This window comes from Adiantum capillus-veneris, chromosome 3, assembly GCF_014529385.1.
Source record: "Adiantum capillus-veneris isolate H3 chromosome 3, ASM1452938v2, whole genome shotgun sequence".
Taxonomy (NCBI): Eukaryota; Viridiplantae; Streptophyta; class Polypodiopsida; order Polypodiales; family Pteridaceae; genus Adiantum; species Adiantum capillus-veneris.
This window is the reverse complement of record NC_140933.1, coordinates 84,367,664-84,386,816: the sequence shown is the minus strand read 5'-3', so window position 1 is coordinate 84,386,816 and position 19,153 is coordinate 84,367,664. Positions and strand designations below refer to the sequence as shown.

General features: G+C 44.6%; 1 protein-coding gene across 4 annotated transcripts in view; it reads left to right on the top strand.

Moving 5' to 3' along the window:
* LOC147461221 (uncharacterized) overlaps positions 1-19,153 on the top strand; it is a 124,119-nt gene that overhangs the window by 71,771 nt on the left and 33,195 nt on the right. The gene's annotated exons all lie outside the window — the stretch shown is intronic.

The following is a 19,153-nucleotide window of genomic DNA, read 5'->3' as shown; positions in this document are numbered from 1 at the left end:
ACGGACACTGTTTACATAGGGGATTTATAGACACCTATGCACAGAGGATTTAGGGTGACCTTTGTAGGAGCTCACCCATATTCTGATAGACACTCTACGGGATGCGACTAGGGAGGCTTATCCACATACACAGCTTGAGCAGAGACACTCTTCAAAGACTATGCCCCAAAACAATTGGTATGATGAGTGCAAAGGTTTGAGAGCTTGACTACAGAGAGAGGTTTCTCTAGGAGTCATCATTCATAGACAATTGCGTATTGCCTTCCGCCGTTTAGTACGTCGGAAAGAAGAGGGCCTTTCTGGCTAGCCTTGAGCAAGAGTTATACCAGCTTCTAGCTATGATGTTCAACCGTGCTATGTGCAAGGGCCTGCTTGAGACTTGGAATTTACTATCGTGCCTATCCTAAAGGTAGGATACCCTATGGAGCCTAGAAACTACCGTACTATTATGATCAGTCACACATTAGCATGGTTATACGTATCCATTCTCGAGTAGCAGATGAGCATATGGGCAAAGAGATAATAGGGTATACAAGCAACAGGACATGCATGTTTCAGGAGGGGTTTCTCTACTCTTGATCACATCTTGACTCTATGAGCCATTATTGAGGAGGGCATGTCACATGGGAAATGGGTTTTTTGTAGCTTTGTGGACTTCCGCAAAGTTTTTGATACAGTACCCAAAGCTAGACTGATGCGGTGACTGCAGGTCATGGGGATACCCACAGAACTCATTTGGGGGATTATGGCTTTATACAGATCATTTGTGGGGTAGGTACTCACTCTCGAGGGGATTTCTATCTTGGTTGTCACGTGCACATCTAACCCTATGTGCATGTAGACAAGCTACTTCATGACAAGGGTTCAACTAGCTTAGAAAGTGTTCTGCACCTTTGTGAGTCTACTCGCAGACCATGCATGCCCAGACACTGAGTAATTGCATTTCCTTTGGTTGCACACAACATGATCATCAGATTACAATCAGTACCCATCAGGAGCATTTTACAGTGCATAGAACCCATTTCCCCTATTTTAGCCAATTTTCACTTATTATTATTAAGTGACTTTGTTGGGAAACTGGGTAGGGCAATTTTGGTAAGTCAGTATATAAGAAAAGCTAGCGCTAGCACTTTCTGGTAGAAGAGGCAACAGGAACCGAGTGTCTGGCAGTGCACCTTTTCAACAAGATCCCCGGCGGAACAACCTAGCATTTTCAGCATTTGCAGATCAGCCACAGCGTTTTGCAAGTTGCAGATCAGCAGGCGATAGCAGATATCGATATCAGCCCTAGCGTTTTTGGAACAACAAATTAGCCTAGCATTTTGCAGTTCCTTGGCCACAGAACATCTATTTGCATCAACGTTTTGCATTTTCAGCAGTTAGATTCCGTACCGCAGCCCCCAACCCTCGCAGATCTCACCTTCCCGCAGCGGATCCTCACCGCACGGTCAGATCAGCCATCGTTTGCAGATTCAGCCCGCTATACGCAGATTTCAGCATTTGCGTTGTTAGCGCATCGTCGACGCGTCGTCATCATCGTAACAGACTTGGACACTCCAAGCCAAGAATCAATCACCATAGCACCAAATAACCACTTCAAAACAATTCACAGATCACAATAGATTTGCACTGGCCCGGCGGAGTTCCGTGCCTAGAGATGTTGGCCCCAGACACTGGCGCCCCTTTCGGTATTTCTTTATGTATTACATCAATGTCAAAGTACAAGAGAGCGGTTAGGGTTTCACTCTGACTCTGCGTCCAGATGCTCTGCAGAGTGAGCCCCTCACCGCTTATTTAAAGATTACAAGGGATGCCCAAAAGCAGAGCCCCAAAAGCTTTCAAAAACAAAAGCAAAAAATTCCTCTCTCTCTCAGAGAGTAAAATGAAGCAATCAAATTCTCTCTCTCTCTCTCTCTCTCTCTCTCTCTCTCTCTCTCTCTCTCCCCCCTGGCCCATGCGTAGAGAAAAGCAGCCAGCATGCGTCGCTCAAATTGCTTTTTTTCAGCCTGCAAAATCCCGAAAAAATCCGTATTGTTGCCACGTGGCATTGCCGCCAGACAATTAGGGTTTCAGCCACTTTAGGGTTTCAGCCAGCAGTTAGGGTTAGGGTTTCTGCAGATTAGGGTTTCTGGCAGAAATTAGGGTTTTGCAAGAATTAGTGTTTCTGGCAGAAATTAGGGTTTCTGCTCTTTGTAGCCGTCATCACTTTGTGACATACCCCCCTCTTGATAGCATTGAAATCGCCTGCGATTACGCCTGCAAAACAGACAGAAGCCATAAACCGTCTTAGTAGACACTGATTGTTAGTACCTACGTACTAGGAACACACATCTAGCACATGTACCAATCGACAGTCACATCACACGACATCACTAGACATCACATGACATTTAACATTCATTCGGATCTTAGACCATGATTTAATCGCAATGTAGCTAGCAATCGCATCTAGATCCAATCCGGACCTCATCGATGTCCGATTGACTAACCCTTATTGCAACCATGTCTATTCGAGATCAATAAGACCAAAATGCTACAGTCATTTCGTCTATCAGTTCGTGCACTTAAAAGAAGTCAAGAACAAATCAGTATCATAATCACGAATTCCATTTCATAAAGTCATACATCAGAATACTGTCAGCTTTCGGTATCCCTGAAGCTCAAAGAGACATAAGTGACTCTAGTATCTAAATCAAGGCATCTGTTGACAAAGGAGCGGAGTGACTCCCCTCTTGTGCATCCCACTGCACCAGATCTCCGGCCAAGCTGAATTTTGGGTTCCATTTGGAGTAGACTATGCTAAACCAAAAGCATCGAGGTAAAGTTTCACAATCTGAGGAGTATTTGCTAGGTCCTCCGCCTCCATCCACTTTGCATCCAATGCAGGATAGTTCTTGAACTTAACCAAGAACTGCCTTTGGACTTTACCTTTATTCTTCGTATCCTTATGTGCCAAAATCTCCTCGTTTTCTTCCACATTGGTTGCTCATCAGACTCCCCATCATCAGGCACATCACCCTTAAAAGGTTTCAAGAGACTCACATGAAATGCATTGTGAATCCTATAAGTATTTGGCAGTTTCAATGGGAAGGAGACATCATTTATCTTTTCAGTGATCTGGAAAGGTCCGTAGTATCGGTACTAAGCTTTGGAAAAAGCCTCTCCTTTCCCTTTTTCTTTCTCAGACGTGCCTTCTCAAAACGTAAGAGCACCAAATTATCCTCCTCTAATTTCAATTCGCGACGATGGCCATCCGCTGCCTTTTTCTGTCGTTCTTAAGACTCCTGCAAAGTCTCGCGAACCTTGGCAAAAGCCGTATCTAAGTCTCGCGTATATTCATCCACTTCAAAAATCTTACCTTTCGTGCTTATGAAGGGTGGAACCTTTGCAACACCTTCAACAATCTCAAATGGCACCTTCTCCGTCGAAGAGTGTATCGTGTTATTGTAGGCAAATTCCACTAAAGGTAAGTACTTTTTCCATTGAGTCTTATGATCTGAGATATAAGACTTCAATAAATCTAGAACGATTGAATTTGCAATCTCAGTTTACCCATCAGTCTGCGGGTGGAACGATGACGAGAATTGCGACCGCGTGCCAATGTTCTCCCAAATTGCCTTCCAAAACAAACTCGTAAATCTGGGGTCTCTGTCGGAGTCAATCGACTCAGGCATGCCATGTAATCTGAAGATCTGGGCCACAAACAGTCTCGCTAAGTGATCCGGCTTGACTGGTTTCTTCACTAGAATGAAATGAGCATGTTTGCTAAATGTGTCAATAACAGTCCAGATACCATTGTGACCACTCTGTGTTCTCGGGAGATCAAAAATGAAATCCATTGCAATACTTTCCCAGGGACGGGTGGGTATGGGTAAAGGCTGTAACAATCTTTGTGCCTTATGCCTGTCAAACTTGACCTTCTGGCATACTAAGCAACTGCGCACAAACTCTTCCACATCCTTTTTGAGTCTCGGCCAAAAGAAGTATCTCTCTATCCCTTTCATGGTGGTAGCAATGCCCCGGTGCCCGTAAAAGGTGGATAGTGGCATTCAGTCATAACCTTTTTGTAACAGACTTGGACACTCCAAGTCAAGAATCAATCGCGACAGCACCAAATAACCACTTCAAAACAATTCACAGATCACAATAGATTTGCACTGGCTCGGCGGAGTTCCGTGCCTAGAGATATTGGCCCCAAACATTGGCGCCCCTTTCGGTATTTCTTATTATATTAATCAGATCAAAGTACAAGAGAGTGGCTAGGATTTCACTCTCAGACTCTGCGTCCAGATGCTCTGAGAAGTGAGACCCTCACCACTTATTTAAAGGTTACAAGGGATGCCCAAAAGCAGAGCCCCAAAAGCGTTTCAGTTAAAAGCATAAGATCTCAAAAGCTCTTCTCTCTCAAGCTCTTCTCTTTTTTTTATTATAAAAAAAGCATTCTCTTCCTTTCTCTTGCATAGAGTAAAAAGCAAGATTCGCATCGCTCATCATTAAAAAAACAAAAAATCAAATTAAAAAAAAAAAACCTCCACGATTTCCGGAAATTAGGATTTGTGGCAGAAATTAGGGTTTGCAGGTTTTTTAATGGTTTTTGTTGTCCGCCACGTCATCACTTTGTGACATACCCCCCTCTTGAAAGCAATGTAATCGATTGTGATTACGCCTGCAAAACCGACAAAAGCCATAAACCGTCTTAGCAGACACTGACTGTTAGTACCTACGTACTAGGGACACACATCTAGCACATGTACCAAATCGACAGTCACATCACACGACATCACAGGACATCACCAGACATCACAAGACATCACAAGACATCACATGACATTCAACATTCATTCGGATCTTAGACCATGATTTATCGGCAATGTAGTTAGTAATCACATCTAGGTCCAATCGGGACCTCATCGATGTCCGATTGATTAACCCCTATTGCAACCATGCCTATTCGAGATCAATCAGAGCAAAATGTTGCAGTCATTTCGTCTGTCAGTTCCTGCACTCACAACAAATCATTATCATTATCAGGAATTCCATTTCATAAAGTCATCCAACAGAATACTGTCAGCTCTCAGTATCCCTGAAGCTCAAAGAGACATTAGTGACTTTGGTATCAAAATCAAGGCATCTGTTGACAAAGAAGCGGAGTAACTCCCCTCTTGTGCATCCCACTGCACCAGATCTTCAGCCAAGCTGAATTTCTGGGTTTCGTTTGGAGTAGACTATGCTAAACCAAAACATCGAGGTAAAGTTTCACAATCCGAGCAGTATCTGCTAGGTCCTCCTCCTCCATCCACTTTGCATCAAATGCAGGAAAGTTCTTGAACTTAACCAAGAACCGCCTTCGGACTTTACCTTTCTTCGTATCGTTATGTGCCAAAATCTGTTCATGAACAAGGATCTCCTCATTTTCTTCCACTTCGGGTTGCTCAACAGGCTCCCCATCATCAGACACATCACCCTTAACAGGTTTCAAGAGACTCACATGCAATGCATTGTGAATCCTCCAAGTATCTGGCAGTTTCAATCAGAAGGAGACATCATTTATCTTGTCATTGATCTGGAAAGGTCCGTAGTATCGCATACTAAGCTTTGGAAAAAGCCTCTCCTTTCCCTTTTTCTTTTGTAGGCGTGGCTTCTCAAAACGTAAGAACACCCAATCATCCTCCTTCAATTTCAAGTCGCGACGATGGCGATCCGCTGCCCTTTTCTGTCGTTCTTGAGACTCCTTCAAAGTCTCGCGAACCTTGGCAAAAGCCGTATCTAAATCTCGCGAATATTCATCCGCTTCAAATATCTAATCTTTCGTGCTCTGGAGGGATGGAACCTTCGCAGCACTTTCAACAATCTCACATGGCGTCTTCCCTGTCGAAGAGTGTATCGTGTTATTGTAGGCAAATTCCACCAAAGGTAAGTTCTTTTCCCATTGAATCTTCTGATCCGAGATACAAGACTTCAATAAATCTGAAATCACTGAATTGGCAATCTCAGATTGCCCGTCAGTCTGCAAGTGGAACGATGACGAGAACTGCAACCGCGTGCCAATGTTCTCCCAAATTGCCTTCCAAAACAAACTCATAAATCTGGGGTCTCAGTCGGAGACAATCGTCTCAGACGTGCCATCTAATCGGAAAATCATCGTGATCATTCTGTGTAATCGGGAGATCAAAAATGAAATCCATTTCAATACTTTCCCAGGGGTGGGTGGGTATGGGTAAAGGCTTTACCAATCCCTGTGCCTTATGCTTGTCAAAATTGACCTTCTGGCATACTAAGCAACTGTGCACAACCAAACTCTTCCACATCCTTTTTGAGTCTCGGCCCAAAAGAAGTATCTCTCTACCCCCTTCATGGTGGTAGCAATGCCGCGGTGACCCGTAAAAGGTGGACAGTGGCATTCAGTCATAACCTTTTTCCGCAACGGCTGTGTAACGCACAACATAGTCTTTCTCATCAAGTAGCCAATGCTCGGTGTAATGGCAACATCCCATCCGGGTGCCAGTCCAACTACCTCCGCATGTGGCGTCAGTCTATCCGGCGTAATTCCAAATAGAGCCGCCAATTGTTACCATATACATATGGTAGTGATGTGTGTGAACACACTAGGATCGCCGGGGCATTTTTTCCCTCTTTAGGAGGTTTTCTCCCCCGTGCATTGTATATACGCCCATCACTCTAGGGCTATCTATCTTTCCATTGCACACTAAGTAACACACTCTCTATTGTGTGCCTTGAGCTTCCTTCGTCTTCTCCAAGCTGTGTGTGTTTCTCTGCAACCCTAATTCCAACAATTGGTATCAGAGCAGGTCACGTCCTCTCGGGCTTAGTCGCCAGCTACTCCAGTACACGCCTGCTCACTTTCTCCGATTTCAGTGAGCTTTGGCGAGCGTTCGCAGGTCGACAAATATTGATTTGGGCTCATTTCGGCCTCCGTTTCCACTACAGGCAGTACTGCACGTCATTTTGTGCAGAATTTCTGTCAGTGCCGTTTTCAGCATAACAGGTGCCTTACAGTCTTCTACGGTTTGTGCTATATAGCACAGGTTGTTCCCGCTCCGTTTCTCCTATTTTCGGACAGTTTTCACATCAGGTGCAACATTTACCATGACTGATAACAACAACACAGATGTGTTCAAGATGTTTGCTGCTGAGGATAGGTTGGATGGGGACAACTTCCCTATGTGGGCTTATATGATGCAACATGTTCTTGTGTCAAAGGGTGTCTGGAACATTGTGCAGGGCATTGATGTACATCCTGGTTCTGAGGATGTAGGCGATGTTGAAGATGTCGCAGGTCTTGCTGTAAGGATTGCAGCTGTTAGAGTTGTTTTGCCTACGGCAGAACAAGCTCGTTGGGATGTTAAGGATGCGCAGGCTCATGCATTGATTGCATTGTCTGTGAAGCGCACCATTGTTCCTCACATCCGTTCAACAAAATCTGCAAAATAGGCTTGGGATATTCTAGCAGGTCTTTATGCAAGCCGCAATGAGGCTAAAATTGCTTTGCTGCGTAAAGAGCTGGAGTCGAAGATTATGCATGAGGAAGATGATATGACACTTTCCTTGCTAGTGTCAAGAATATCAATGAGTAGCTTATTTCTGCAGGTGAAGTCATTTCAGACAGTTCCCTTGTGCAGACGGTTCTTGATGCCTTACCAGATTCCTACCAGACATTTGCTAGTACTTGGAGACTGATGACCCAAGGAGGCTAAGAAGAAAGAGGGTGGTTCCACTTCAAATGCTGGTTCCACTACAAATGCAGCCATTGTTGAGTCTTCTGTGAAAGGAGATTGTGTTGCTGATGTTGATACAGAATGAGCTTTTAGCGCAGAGTGCACTTACAATCCTGCTGTCCATGATGCATGCTTGTCAGTTGCTGCAGATTCACATGTGTGGTATTTCGACAGTGGTGCTACAAAGCACATTACCTCACATCGTGAATTGTTTACCTCTCTCGAGTCTGTCCCTCATGGGAATTCAGTCACTTGTGTCAACAACGCCTCTTATCCAGTTCAGGGAGTTGGAAAGATTGTGCTCACTGCTGCTAATGGCAGTTCCTTCACACTTGTTGATGCACTTTATGTACCTGGGATCAAGAAGAATCTCTTATCTGTATCTGCACTTGCTAGACTTGGACTTGTAGTCAAATTTGTGGATGACAGATGTACAGTTCATAATCTCAGTTTTGGTGATGAAATTGTTGCATCTGGGCTTCTGTGCCGTGGGCTGTATAAGCTCACTTTGTATGACAAGTGTGGACAAAATTTTGCAAATGCTGTTGCAGGTTCAAGGGCTATTTCAAATGCAAAACTTTGGCATGCACGTTTTGGACATCTGAATTTTGCCAGTTTGTTGCGTTTGCAAAAATCTGATATGGTTGCTTCTTTGCCACCTCTTGAAGCACCTGTCTAACATGTTTGTGAAGGCTGTATTTTGGGTAAGCTGCAGCGTTCTAAATTTCCAAAGGATGGTTCAGTTCGGGCCACATGCAGGTTCCAGCTTGTGCATAGTGATGTTTGTGGGCCCATGCAAACTCCGTCCTTGGGCAATTACCTGTACTTCGTGACTTTCATTGATGATTACTCCAGGCATGCATGGGTATTTCCGCTTAAAGCGAAGTCCGAAGTTTTTATGTGCTTCAAACAGTTTCTGGCTATGGCTGAAAATGTTTCGAAATGTACTATGGGCACCCTCCGTTCCGATCGAGGGGGGAGTATATGTCTCATGAATTTAATGCATTTCTGGCTAGTCGTGGGATAAAACACCAATGTACAGTGCCTTATACACCTCAACAAAATGGTGTTGCTGAGAGGAAAAACAGTTCACTAACGGAAATGGCACGATGTATGGTCAAAAGTCAAGCTTTACCTCATTCTTTTTGGCTTGAGGCCATCATGTGTGCCACTTATGTACTAAACAGGTGTCCTACGAAAGCTTTGCAGTCTATTACTCCATATGAAGCATGGCATGATAGAAAGCCTTCTATTGAGCACATGCATGTTTTTGGCTGTTTGGCATATGCTTTGGTGCCACAAGTGCAGCGCAGAAAATTGGATGATTCTGTTCAGCCCTTGCTGTCATCTACTAGAGACACTAATGTAAGCTCACAGGACATTTATGACACTTTGTTGCCTCTTTTTAGTGGTGGAAATTCGAATGTAAGTTCCAATGAGGCAAATGTATAGCCTATTGGGGTTTTTGAAAATGTTTTAGATCAGCCTATTACTGATGCAGAGGTACATGATGTACTTGATGAGGAAAGGGCTGAAAATGAGCAGGCTAGAGGTATGCCAAAATGGCTGGTGCACACTTTGCGTGACAGTGAATTGGATGCACCTTTGTCTAGTCGTACTCGTTCAGGCTCTCGCCATGCATCTTATGCATCAGATTGTTATGCTTTGCCTGTGTCTAGTTTACATGGTGTTGAGGAGCCTCTGTCTTTTGATGAAGCACAGAATTCAGAAAATTGGATGGCTGCCATGCAATCACAATACGATGCACTTATAGAAAATGACACATGGACTTTATGTGATTTGCCTCCTGGCAAAAAGGCCATTGGTACGAAGTGGGGTTTACAAGTTGAAACGCAAGCCAAATGGTGAGATCGATCGCCATAAGGCTTGACTTGTTGCAAAGGGTTATGCACAGCAAAAAGGCATAGATTATAAAGAGACTTTTGCTCCCACTTGTCGCATGACTATTGTGCGTTTTCTATGTGCATTGGCAGCTCATTTTGGTTGGGATGTACATCAATCAAACATTGTTACTGCTTTCTTGAATGGTGACATATTTGAGGAAGTTTATGTAACGCAACCTCGCGGTTTTGTCATAAAAGGACAAGAGGACAAAGTGTGCAAATGTAACAAGGCTTTGTATGGGTTGAAGCAATCTCCTCGTGCTTGGTATGAGAAAGCTAACACTCATTTGGTCAAACAAAGCTTTCGTAACAGTCCAACAGAAAGCACATTGTATGTAAAGCGTGAGGGTGATGTATTTCTCATCGTGGTTCTTTATGTTGATGATTTGCTGATCACTGGACCAAATGAGAGACATATTGCTGAATTTAAAGCTGATTTGAATGCTACTTTCAAGATGAAAGATTTGGGGTTGTTGCATCATTACTTGGGTATACAGTTTAAGCAGTGTGATGGTGGTATTGCCTTGTGTCAGAAAAGTTACATAGAGACATTGCTATGTAAGTTTGGACTTGAGGATTGCAAACCTATTGCCACTCCCATGGAAACAGGTTTGAAGTTGAGTCTACATGATGCTGGCGATCCTGCTGATGTCACTCTTTACCAAACTGCTGTTGGCTGCCTCATTTATGTATGCAACACGAGGCCTGATATTCAGTTTGCAGTTTCACAGGTCAGCAGATTTATGCATAGCCCAGGGTCTAAGCATTGGCAGGCTGTCAAGAGGATTTTCCACTACCTTAGTGGCACTTTACATCTTGGCTTGTTTTATCCCAAGGGGGGATCATTGCCGCCAGACTTACATGCTTTTTCGGACTCAGATTGGGCTGGTTGTTTTGACACGCGAGTATCCACAAGTTGTTTTTGTTTCATGCTTGGCAGTTCATGTATATCATGGTTGAGCAAGAAGCAACCTACTGTGGCCACTTCGAGTTGTGAGGTTGAGTACAGGGCAGTCTTCACAGCTACGGTTGAGTGTGTATGGCTCAGACGCCTTATGGCTGATTTGGGTGTTGGACAGGACACTGCCAACACTATCTACACTGACAGTCAGAGCGCATTGGCAGTTGCGAGAAACCTAGTTCCAAGGAACCCAATTTTTCATACCACTATGTCAGAGAGAGGCTCTCAGCAGGAGAGATCAGCTTGGCTTATGTGCCAACACAGGACAACCTTTCAGATCTTTTCACAAAGGCATTGTCTCGTGAGTAGCTTGAAGCTTTCCGCAAAGCTGTGGGCTTACTCCCTTTTGTGGACTGATCATGTCCTTAGGGCATGGCACTTCCCTTTACTCATGTGCCAGCTCTTGTTCACCGCATCACTCCAGGGGGGATTTGTTACCATATACATGTGGTAGTGATGTGTGTGAACACACTAGGACCACCGGGGCATTTTTTTCCCTCTTTAGGAGGTTTTTTCCCCCGTGCATTGTATATACGCCCATCACTCTAGGGCTATCTATCTTTCTATTGCGCACTAAGTAACACACTCTCTATTGTGTGCCTTGAGCTTCCTTCGTCTTCTCCAAGCTGTGTGTGTTTCTCTGCAACCCTAATTCCAACACCAATGCCAAGTGAAAAGAAGTTGGCCTTGGCTCCTTCAAAAGAGCTTCCTGATCCTTCACTTTGCCCCAAAAGCGACAAAGTTTGTACTTTAATTCATTAGATTCGGTGCAGTTCCCACGCCATGTGGTACCAGTTCTGCTTTTCTATCTGCCTTTTCTGCCACATTGCTCAGTTGCTCTCGAACTCTCAGACCTACCGTCGTCTTTATCATTCTGTTCTTTTTGTGCCTTTTTAGGGCACTTCGCTGAGATATGTCCATGTTCCCCGCATCCGAAGCACTTCCCCTCTCTGATGAAGCGAGCTCTCTCCTCAGGAGTAAGCTTGGGTCGTGCATCCTTTTTCTCTGGGTTGCTCTTTTTCTTTCTACTTTCATTCCCAGAAGTTTGCTCGGCTCGTTGTGTCATTGCCTTATCTGTGGGGTAGGTCAAACTGCCAGAGTGAATGGCAAAGCGCCGCTTCGCATGACTCATCAACTCTTAAATAGAAGATGACTTCTATTCCAAGCGGTGATCTCTTATCTCTGTAGGTAGACCTAAGGTAAACCGCTCAATCTGTTCTCTGAACGAGATCTTCTTGAATGAAGAGGCGGGTAGAAAAGAGCTCCATAATCTTTCACAGTAAGCATTGATTGTATCTTTCTTGGTCATCCGAAGATGGTTCCAAGCAGCTCGTATATCTCATTCATATTCTTGCGTCAACCAAGAAGAAATAAAAAGCTTCTTAAATTTCAGCCATTTAACTGGCGCAGTCTTGTTTAAAAGAAGCATGGACCACCAAGTACGAGCATTCCCCTTAAGGTAAGAGGTGGCTCTCCGAAAATCTTGGAGTGCTCTGAGTAGCGTCCTCCCGCGAAAGCAATGTCAAACTGCTGTATAAAAGATTTCGAAGCATCTGAGTATCCTGAAAAAGTATCAAACTTGATCGATTGGCCACCTTCCTTAAACTCTCGGACTTACTTGCTTTTATCTTCGGCTCCTTAGCAAAATTGAGCATCTTCTTTGTTGCATCATCAATCAATTTTCGACGCTCCATCTCTTGCTTCTCCGCTGGAGTAGGTCTAGGCGGGCCATACTCTCTGCCGGAATCTTCGTTGTGATCCCTGCCCGCATCTCCAGATGCAGAGGGAGTCGACTGATCCTTGCGTGAAGCCATTGGGGATCGGATTTCTCGTAGAAGAGAAATCGGCCGTGCTCTAATACCATTGTAACAGACTTGGACACTCCAAGTCAAGAATCAATCGCGACAGCACCAAATAACCACTTCAAAACAATTCACAGATCACAATAGATTTGCACTGGCCCGGCGGAGTTCCGTGCCTAGAGATATTGGCCCCAAAGACTGACGCCCCTTTCGGTATTTCTTTTTATATTAATCAGATCAAAGTACAAGAGAGTGGCTAGGGTTTCACTCTCAGACTCTGCGTCCAGATGCTTTGAGAAGTGAGACCCTCACCACTTATTTAAAGGTTACAAGGGATGCCCAAAAGCAGAGCCCCAAAAGCGTTTCAGTTAAAAGCATAAGATCTCAAAAGCTCTTCTCTCTCAAGCTCTTCTCTTTTTTTTATTATAAAAAAAGCATTCTCTTCCTTTCCCTTGCGTAGAGTAAAAAGCAAGATTCGCATCGCTCATCATTAAAAAAACAAAAAATCAATTAAAAAAAAAAAAAACCTCCACGATTTCCGGAAATTAGGATTTGTGGCAGAAATTAGGGTTTGCAGGTTTTTTAGGGTTTCTGGCAGAAATTAGGGTTTTTGCTGTCCGCCACGTCATCACTTTGTGACACTTTTCCCTCAAAGGCTGTGTAACGCACAACATGGTTTTTCTCATCAAGTAGCCTTCTCGAATGGAGTATCCTGCTACTATCTCCCCATCCCGTATCCGTGTGAAAATATCTGCAAAATCTATATTTGTGGCATACTGGTCGACCATATTCTCGAAGCTCCTATGATGTATTGTGGAAATAGCCAGAACTAACGGCTTCCGAGACAAAGCATCTGCCACCACATTCTGCTGTCCCTGCACATGGACAATCTGGAAGTAAAACTGTGACAAGATGTTCGCCCACCGCATCCGCTTTTCCAATAGCTGCTTCTGTGACAAGTAGTAGTGCAAACTCCGATGGTCTGTGAAGATAGTAAAATCCGCTCCGAGTAGGTAATACCACCACTGAGTAAGAGCATGGATAACCGCCAAAAGCTCTCTTTCATAAATCTGTGTTGTCATCTTCGGCCTAGAAAACAATCGGCTCTCGTAAGCAATGACATGGCCTTCTTGCATTAAGACGACACCCAGACTATGACCACAAGCATCACAATATACTTCAAATGACTTCTGCAAGTCCGGCAAAGTCTAAACTGGTCCTGTAGTCAATTTCTCTTTCAATGTCTGAAAGGCAGTCACCTCTGTGGATCCCCATGAGAAAGGGACTCCTTTCTGTGTCAAGATATGCAAAGGGGAAGCAACCTCTGCAAACTTTCGAATGAACCGCCTGTAGTACGAACACAATCCCAAGAAGCTTCTAACTTCATGGACATTCTTCAAATCGGGCCAATCATGTATAGTCTCTATCTTGGCCGGATCCATTTGCACTCCTGCTGCTGTTGAGACAATGTGTCCCAAAAAGTGTATCTCTGGTAGGAAAAATTCACTTTTCTTTGCATTAATCACTAACTTGTGATCTCGTAATGCCTGAAAGACCTGAAGCAGATGATCTTTGTGTTTTGCCTCATTCTTGGAGAAAACAATGATGTCGTCAAAGAAAGTGCCAACACATAGCCTGTACTCTCGAAAAATCCTATCCATCAACGGTTAAATGTCGCAGGAGCATTGGTTAAGCCAAAAGGCATCACCAAAAACTCAAATAACCCAAAAGTCGTCCGAAAAGCTGTCTTGTAGACGTCTCCTGGCGCGATCCTGATTTGATGATATCCACTCTTCAGGTCAATCCTGCTAAAGGACGAGGATCCCTGTAACTTGTCGAGTATATCATCGATCCTAGGAATCGGAAATCTGTTCTTGATGGTGATTTTGGTGAGAGCTCTATAATCGATGCACATTCTGCAAGATGCGTCTTTCTTCAAAACCAACAACTTGGAGAGCGATACGGTGAAGTACTAAGCTGGACAAGACCCTTTTCCAAGAGGTCTTTCACTTGGTTCATAATCTCTTCATTCTGCGCTCGGCTAACACGGTAAGGTGGCCGGTTCGGTGGTGTGCTTCCAGGTATCAGATCAATGGTATGATCTTCAGGACGAGCAGGTGGTAACTCGCCTAGTTGGCCTTCTGAGAAGCAATCGGCGTGAGAGTGGAGAAAATCTTGGCGTTCTTTATCAAGTTTAGACATATTGTCCTATCCTTATCGCTAAATTCTTTCATAAAGATCGAGTAAACAAACAGACTGGATTTCATTAATTTTGAAATGGCCAAAGCCGATACAATAGGGACAGACTCGCCCTTCAGTTTAATATCAAGTACAATGGTTCTTCCCTTCTCTGTCGTCAATGTCGCTTTCCTCGCTCGATAATCGATCACGGCGTTGTTCTTGTGGTACCAGGGAATCCCTAGGAGAACATCACAACCCTCCAAAGGCATTATGAAGAAGTCCTCATGCCCCAAATACCCTTGACAATGCAATTGAAGTTTGCCAATGACAGGTGTAATGGCTATGTCCCTACCTGGGTGCCGCTAGAACTGCCTCCGCAAGTGGTCCCATCCGATCGGGAGTGATCTCGAGCTGTGCCGCCAATTCCGGTGAAATGAAGTTGGCCTTGGCTCCTCCATCAAGGAAGATCAGGGCCTCTTGATCTTTCACTTTGCCCCAAGCGCGGCAAAGTTCTGTACCCTTGTCCATGGTGTTGGGATCGGTACCCACACAATCTGGAACCAGTCCTGTTTTCATCTTGCCTTTTCGTCCACGTTCCTCAGCTGCTCTCGAACTCTCAGGCATGTCATCGTCCTTATCATTCTGTTCTTTCTGTGCCTTTTTAGGGCACTTCGTGGAGATATGTCCATGTTCCCCGCATCCAAAGCACTTCCCCTCCTTGACGAAGCGAGCTCGCTCATGAGGAGTAAGCTTGGGTCGTGCATCCTTTTTCTCTGGGTTGCTTTGTTTGTTTCTACTCTCATTCCCAGAAGTTTGTTCAGCTTGTTGTGTCATGGCCTCATCTGTGGGGTAGGTCAGAGTGCCAGAGTGAATGGCAAAGCCCCACTTTGTATGACTCATCAACTCCTGAATAGAAGCTGACTTCTGTTCCAAGCAGTGATCTCGGATCTCTGTAGGTAGACCCAAGGTAAACCGCTCTGTTCTCTGAACGAGATCTTCTTGAATGAAGAGGCGTGTAGAAAAGAGCTCCAGAATCTCTCACAGTAAACATTTATTGTATCTTTCTTGGTCATCCGAAGATGGTTCCAAGCAGCTCGTATATCGAATTCATACTCTTGCGTGAACCAAGAAGAAATACTTCTAAAATTTCAGCCATTTAACTGGCGCAGTCTTGTTTAAAAGAAGCGTGGACCACCAAGTGCGAGCATTCCCCTTAAAGTAAGAGTCAGCTCTCCGATTCTTGGAGTGCTCTGAGTAGCGTTCTCCCGCGAAAGCGATGTCAAACTGCTGTATATAAGACAAAGCCTTCGAAGCATGTGAGTATCTTGAAAAGGTATCAAATTTGATCGAGTGTCCCACCTTCCTTAAACTCTCGGACTTTCTGCAGAGGGAGTCGACTGATCCTTGCATGAAGCCATAGGTGCCGCAGAAAAAAAATTGGGGATCGGATTTCCCGTAGAAGAGAAATCGGCCGTGCTCTAATACCATTGTAACAGACTTGGACACTGCAAGTCAAGAATCAATCACCACAACACCAAATAACCACTTCAAAACAATTCACAGATCACAATAGGTTTGCATTGGCCCGGCGGAGTTCCGTGCCTAGAGATATTGGCCCCAAAGACTGGCGCCCCTTTCGGTATTTCTTTATGTATTAAATCAATGTCAAAGTACAAGAGAGCGGTTAGGGTTTCACTCTCAGACTCTGCGTCCAGATGCTCTGCAAAGTGAGCCCCTCACCGCTTATTTAAAGATTACAAGGGATGCCCAAAAGCAGAGCCCCAAAAGCTTTCAAAAACAAAAGCAAAAAATTCCCTCTCTCTCTCTCTCAGAGTGTAAAATAAAGCAATCAATTTTTCTCTCTCGTGGCCCATGCGTAGAAAAAAGCAGCCAGCATGCGTCGCTCAAATTGCTTTTTTTCAGCCCGCAAAATCCGGAAAAATCCGTATTGCTGCCACGTGGCATTTGCCGCCAGACAATGAGGGTTTCAGCCAGCAGTTAGGGTTAGGGTTTTCAGAAATTAGGTTTTTTGCAGATTAGGGTTTTTGGTAGAAATTAGGGTTTTGCAGGAATTAGGGTTTCTGGCAGAAAATAGGGTTTTTGCTCTCGGTAGCCACGTCATCACTTTGTGACGATCATTGCCGTTGGCACCGACATAGAGTCGGAATTCAGCAAATACAAGATTTGCAGATTTCAGCCCCTAGCGTTTTCAATTTTCAGCCCGTCTCATCGTCATCGTCATCATCGTCGTCGACATCGTCGGCAAGACCATTGCATTCAGACCATTGTAGAGATTTGTGCAATCAATAGTAGACCGTTCTCACCATAGAGAGTGTGGCCCTTGGAGGAGGGTTTGACAACATTCTGGTGTCGTATTCTTCTCTCTCTATCTCTCAGTCTCAGCACCTTGATTCACAGTGTCATTCACTTTGTTATGATCATTTGCACTCTCTCACTAAAGGATCAGAAGGCTCTCCCTGCCGTAAGTAAAAGGAACCCTTGAGCACAGTTCGGAGCACTCATCTTGAGCAAAGTTCACATTCACTTCCGCTGCACCTTACATTGGTATCAGAGCTTTGGCAGTGTTCTGTATCACTCAAGGAAAGAACCACAAGGATTTTTTTTTCTACGTAACCCAAGTCCACTTGGGCGTGTCGATTCCTAATCGTGTTGTTGAAGAGTGACAGGAAACCCAAGAAAGAAGGGCTTGTCCAGCCTCCCCTTGTTTCTCTTTTCACTCATTGAGAGCGGACCGTGCACTTAGCGGCTGACCAATCGATGTGAGGTGGGAAAAAGCAACCTTGGTGTGAGCGCAAGGCCGCCAAGGGGTGCGCTCGCGAGAAAGAGAGGAGCTCGGGTAAGAGAAGATCCTTCTCTAACATAGATTGCAAGCTAAAGAAAGAACCCAAGAACCACAAGAACCCAAGTTCCTCGTGAACTTAAGAACCCAAGACTTCAATGTATGGTCATCACCGGAAGCGGAATGGATACTTCGCATGGAGGTGATGAGCATAGAAGTGGCGAAGAAGAATTTTCCCCATTAGGAGGTTTTTCTGACCCTCCCCCTTCCCCATCTACGCCAAGGATTGCACCAAATCCTGTGGAGGCTTTGGTCAAGACGATGATGGACATGATGATACAACAAGAAGCGCAACGCGTCGTCTTGCAGCGTGAGCGCAAAGAAAGAAAGGAAGAATTGGATCGTGAACTTGAAGAAAGAACTGCAGCCTTAGAGCGTGAGCGCAAGCGAACGCGCTTGGCAGCCGAAGAAAGAAAGGTATAATTGGATCGCGAGCACGAAGACAGGCGAGCGGCCTTGGAGTTAGAGCGTGAGGCGCAGAGAGACCAACACATGCAAGAGTTGGTCCTACAAGTACTCATCTCGAAACCCGAGCCGGCCAAAGATGTTGATGGTTTATCAAGTGGCGCAAGCCGAGATTCGGACTCCAACAACCCCGTCACAGAGAAGTTGACATTTAGTAGTATGATGGTAACATGGATGCTAATGTTATTCATTCTTGGTTGCATCAATCTAATGCTTATTTTGCGACAACTAAGAAGATAGGGAATAGCAAAGTTTTGACGGCCGCCATGTATCTTGTCGGTGATGCCATTAATTGGTATCAAGCGTGGCAAGAGGAGCAATTAGCCGCGCACCTAGAGGAAGTTGAGGTAGGCGTGCCCCTTTCTTTCAGTTGGGCCGACTTCCAAGACAAGCTCAAGGCGCGGTTCTTGCCACCTTAGTACCTAGCGCGATTAAAAGAAGATTGGCGCAATCTTAAGCAGAATGGTACTCCAGTCATGTCTTTTTCTAATCGTGTTTTGCAGCTTGACACCCAATTACGCAAATCGGATGCGAAGCGCAAAGAGGCTTATATTTTCGGGTTGGACGACTATATCAGGTTTGATGTCAAAGTCTTCGATCCCGTACATCTCAACAAGGCGGTAGCGATTGCTCTCGCACAGGAGATGAAGCACAATAAGGGAAGCACCTCTCAGACTTCTCAGAACCCTCAGAACGGTAAGAATGGTAACTCTTCTAACCAATCTTCATCTAGTCTCAGAAAAGAACTCACACAAAGAATCTAAGGGTAAAGCTAACACAATTACTAAACCTAAGCTCACCCGAGCTGAAAAAGCAGCACAAGGAATTTTAGGAGGATACATCACATCAGAAGAACAAAGCATTTATTCTAAGGAAGGTCGATGTTATCATTGTCACATCAAAGGTCATATAAAGAAAACATGTCATAAGATTGAATCTAACGAATCTAAAGAACCCACAGAACCCACATCCTCTGTTAATGCCATAAATGAAAACACAAGTGTGACCCAAGTTTCTTATGATCCTTTCATTGATGAGTCTTTCATTAAGTGTTATGGTCATGTGAAGGGTCAACGTTTTGTCATATTGTTTGATCCAGGCAGTATGCATGATGTGATAAGTGACTCTCTTGTCGAAAGAGCCCGCTTGGAGGTTAGCAAGACATCTCCTTTCGAGGTGTCGGGCTTCGCTCCCGATATGGACTCTCTCATCACGCAAGAGTGCCTTGATGTGTTGTTCACTGT